Consider the following 5,000-nt stretch of genomic DNA (forward strand, 5'->3'; position numbering starts at 1 on the left):
AAAAATTATTTTATCGACCTCAGAGCAGGTGAGACTACCCGCTGAATTTAAGCATATTACTAAGCGGAGGAAAAGAAACTAACTAGGATTCCCTCAGTAGCTGCGAGCGAACAGGGATAAGCCCAGCACCGAATCCCGCGGGTTAACCGCCGGGAAATGTGGTGTTAGGGAGGATCCGTTTATCCCGGAGTCGTACGGCGCGTCCAAGTCCTTCTTGAACGGGGCCACAGCCCATAGAGGGTGCCAGGCCCGTAGCGACCGCCGTCAATTTCGGGAGGATCTCTCCTCAGAGTCGGGTTGCTTGAGAGTGCAGCCCTAAGTGGGTGGTAAACTCCATCTAAGGCTAAATATGACCACGAGACCGATAGCGAACAAGTACCGTGAGGGAAAGTTGAAAAGCACTTTGAAGAGAGAGTTCAAGAGTACGTGAAACCGTTCAGGGGTAAACCTGAGAAACCCGAAAGGTCGAAGGAGGAAATTCATCGCGTTTCGATCGTCGGCGTTTGACGGGTTTCGTGACGGACGGCGTTCGCGTCGTTCGCTCAGCTCGTTTTTCGAACCGATATCGAACGCGTGCACTTTTCCTCTTGTAGGACGTTGCGATCCGTTGGGTGTCGGTCTAAGGTCCGGGGTGGAGCCCACGTGAATTTTTCGCGTGGACCCTCGGTATCCCGGCCGACTCGCTCGACGGTATAACGATGGCGCGGGGCCGCTACTTTATAATTAGCGTTCGGCTCGTGGCAAGCGCGTCCGGTGTTTGACGGCGATCGGACCTAGCGCCGATCCTGTCCCCGGGCGACTGTTGGCTACGATGTTCTCGAACAGACCTCGTTGAAACGCCGATCTGCAACGCTATAGCTTTGGGTACTTTCAGGACCCGTCTTGAAACACGGACCAAGGAGTCTAGCATGTGCGCGAGTCATTGGGACATAACTAAACCTAAAGGCGCAATGAAAGTAAAGGTCTACCTTGCGTAGACCGAGGGAAGATGAGCGGTTCGCCCTCAAAGTGGCCGCTCCGCATTCCCGGGGCGTCTCGTTCTCATTGCGAGAAGAGGCGCACCAAGAGCGTACACGCTGGGACCCGAAAGATGGTGAACTATGCCTGGTCAGGACGAAGTCAGGGGAAACCCTGATGGAGGTCCGTAGCGATTCTGACGTGCAAATCGATCGTCGGAACTGGGTATAGGGGCGAAAGACTAATCGAACCATCTAGTAGCTGGTTCCCTCCGAAGTTTCCCTCAGGATAGCTGGCGCTCGTCGCGTACGAGTTTCATCCGGTAAAGCGAATGATTAGAGGTATTGGGATCGAAACGATCTCAACCTATTCTCAAACTTTAAATGGGTGAGATCTCCGGCTTGCTCGAACTCTTATGAAGCCGCGAGACTCGAATCAGAGTGCCAAGTGGGCCATTTTTGGTAAGCAGAACTGGCGCTGTGGGATGAACCAAACGTCGAGTTAAAGCGCCTAAATCGACGCTTATGGGATACCATGAAAGGCGTTGGTAACTTAAGACAGCAGGACGGTGGCCATGGAAGTCGGAATCCGCCAAGGAGTGTGTAACAACTCACCTGCCGAAGTTACTAGCCCTGAAAATGGATGGCGCTGAAGCGTCGTGCTTATACTCGACCGTCAGAGGCATGTGCGGTACTCTGCCCGATATCTTCCCGATTGAAGGCGACCATGAAGCCCTGACGAGTAGGAGGGTCGCGGCGGTGAGCGCAGAAGGGCTGGCCGTGAGGCCGTCTGGAGCCGCCGTCGGTGCAGATCTTGGTGGTAGTAGCAAATACTCCAGCGAGGTCCTGGAGGACTGACGTGGAGAAGGGTTTCGTGTGAACAGCCGTTGCACACGAGTCAGTCGATCCTAAGCCCTAGGCGAAAGCCGATGTTGATGTGGTGTAAGTTTATATAATAAAATTTATTATAAAATAAATGTTCACACCCGTCGGGCGAAAGGGAATCCGGTTCCTATTCCGGAACCCGGCAGCGGAACCGTCAAAAAGTCGGGCCCTCGCAAGAGAGTTCGTCGGGGCAACCCAAAAGGACCCGGAGACGCCGTCGGGAGATCCGGGAAGAGTTTTCTTTTCTGCATAAGCGTTCGAGTTCCATGGAATCCTCTAGCAGGGAGATATGGTTTGGAACGCGAAGAGCACCGCAGTTGCAGCGGTGTCCGGATCTTCCCCTCGGACCTTGAAAATCCGGGAGAGGGCCACGTGGAGGCGTCGCGCCGGTTCGTACCCATATCCGCAGCAGGTCTCCAAGGTGAAGAGCCTCTAGTCGATAGAATAATGTAGGTAAGGGAAGTCGGCAAATTGGATCCGTAACTTCGGGATAAGGATTGGCTCTGAGGATCGGGGCGTGTCGGGCTTGGCGAGGAAGCGGGTCGCGGCTGACGTGCCGGGCCTGTGCGAGGTGAAGTGTCATCGCTTCACGGCGTTGATTACGGATCCGAGTTCGGTCCCGTGCCTTGGCCTCCCGCGGAACCGTCTTGCTGCGAGGCCCCGGTGTCGCCCGCAAGGGAGACCCGGGTGTCCTCTTCGGCCGCCATTCAACGATCAGCTCAGAACTGGCACGGACCGGGGGAATCCGACTGTCTAATTAAAACAAAGCATTGCGATGGCCCCAGCGGGTGATGACGCAATGTGATTTCTGCCCAGTGCTCTGAATGTCAACGTGAAGAAATTCAAGCAAGCGCGGGTAAACGGCGGGAGTAACTATGACTCTCTTAAGGGCGTGTCGGCTTAGCTGGCCCCCTTGGGAGAGTTCTAGTTGCTCATAATGGTCAGGAACGAGTGGCGCAATTTGGCGGCTCGGTGTCTCGTGACAGGGGACGCCGGGCCGCCTTTTGCGTTAAAGCTTTTTCCTGACAAGTCGACTGACACCTCCTCGTGGTAACCGCCGGGAAACGCTCGACATCCTTAAGGGGAGTCGAGTAGGCTAACGTCAGCGGCGAAACAAAAATGAACCAGCCTGTCTCTCAGCCTCCTTGGCCGGATGGTATTTTGGGCAGGTCCGCAAAAGGTCATGGCAATTGCGGCATACTGGTAGCTGATGGGCCCCAGGGGTGGCTTAAAACCCCCTTGCCGGCCGACCTCGGTCGGCAACTAAATGAACCAGCCTGTCACTCAGCCTCCTTGGCCGGATGGCATTTTGGGCAGGTCCGCAAAAGTTCATGGCAATTGCGGCATACTGGTAGCTGATGGGCCTACCGGGGTGGCTTAAAACCCCCGCTCCTATGCCGGCGGATCTCCGCCGGCAGTTAAATGAACCAGCCTGTCACTCAGCCTCCTGGCCAGATGGCAATTTGGGCAGGTCCGCAAAAGGTCATGGCAATTGCGGCATACTGGTAGCTGATGGGCCCCCAGGGGTGGCTTAAAACCCCTACCCCCTTGCCGGCGGATCCCGGTCGGCAGCTGCATGAGCAGTACCACTCGGGAAAGGCTCTGAGAGTCCTTTCCTAGGGGGGGCCTCCAGGACGGCACTGGAGACTAGAGTGGAAGGGAGAAGAGCTAGGGGGTCTAGCAAGCCCCCTAGTGATATATCTCCGGCTCCAAATTTAAATTTAGAAGCCTCGGATGCGTGTGCTGGCTCCGCTCCCCTCCCAGCACACGTAAGACAGGGGGAGCAACTTGTTGACGACAACGGCCCCGATAACGGACATGAGCTGGAGATGGAAAGGTTTTTAAAAGAAATATGGGAGAGTATGGGCTACCCAATACCGGTAGCCCAGAACTACACAGAGAGGTCCTGCACCTTATGTCTCCTAGAGGGCAGGAACCTCCTGTCGTTGTCTCTGGCGGAAGAAGAACGGCACTGTCGGGATTGGCACCCCGACAGAGAGATAAAATTCGTCTGCACTAAATGCCGTAAAATATATAAAAACAGACACGCCAGCCGGTGCCATCTACCTAAATGCACCGGGCCGAAGCCGATTGTAGCCGACGGGCAGCGGTGTGGCATTTGCAATTCGGTCTTCGCGACAGACATGGGACTCTCCCAACACATGCGGCACAGGCATCCTGACGCCAGAAATGAAGCGAGAATCGCTAGTGCCTCATACTATCAGCCTCCTCGGCCAAGGCATAACCAGGTCTTTACCGAGGATGAAATTCGCACTATGCTGGAGTGCGAAGTGAGGTTCTACGGCGACAGGCTAATTGCCTTTAACATGGCGCCCTATATTCCTACAAAGTCCAACACACAATTGAGGCATAAAAGAGCTGATATAAAATATAAAGTAAGGAGGGACCAATATCTTATTGAACACAATCTCCCTCCTTTAGCCGCAGGGCGCCAAGAAAACCTCGAGGAAACCGAGGAACCAATAAATCTGCCCGACAGTCCAGCCCGCGGGCTGGCGGATCCGCTCCTGGCTATACAAGAAGAGGCTGCGGCCCTAGTCAGAGAGTTGGAATCCATCCAGCGCACCACTTTGGAATACAGGGAGTGGCGCAGAGAGATCGTTGAGTCGGTTCTCGCTCAACAGATACCCCAGAATGCCCAACGATCTCAAACTGAATCAACGGCTTTCACGAACTTGGGTGCTGGTTTGGAGCAGTCGTCGTTTTGGGACTATGACGTGCCCCAAGGGTTCATCGATACGATGTACTCATGGGTGTTAAGCGTCGTCCAAACCGACGGCCGCCCTAGAATCCCAAAGCCTAAGAGGGGAGCGGGTAGAGGCCGGGGTAGTCGCAGGCGCTACCTCTACGCCAAAACCCAAGACCTGTATAATAAAAATCCGTCCCTTGTGGCAAGGTACGTCCGTAATAACGTGGACTGGTTGGACGCCCCCGGGATCGGGTGTCCAAATGCGGACGTACAGGATCTGTACGAGAGACTATGGGGTCAAAAGCCTGTAGTACAGATCCCAGATTTGGGAGATAATGACCCTCCAATCGAGTTATCTCACGTTTTATCCGAGATAACTCGAGACGAAATAAAAGAAAGATTCTCCCAAATAAGTAGTTCCACGGCGGCTGGCCCAGACGGTTTCCGGC

The 5,000-nt window shown here is 54.7% G+C and overlaps 1 pseudogene; it reads left to right on the forward strand.

Annotated features, from left to right (window-relative positions):
- Positions 1-14: 14 nt before the first annotated feature.
- The window catches only part of LOC141486975 (large subunit ribosomal RNA), a 9,187-nt pseudogene continuing 4,201 nt past the window's right edge, over positions 15-5,000 (forward strand).

This window comes from Leptinotarsa decemlineata, unplaced genomic scaffold (assembly GCF_025532065.1).
Source record: "Leptinotarsa decemlineata unplaced genomic scaffold, Ldec_3_MD MMD2_tig00027543_RagTag, whole genome shotgun sequence".
NCBI lineage: Eukaryota > Metazoa > Arthropoda > Insecta > Coleoptera > Chrysomelidae > Leptinotarsa > Leptinotarsa decemlineata.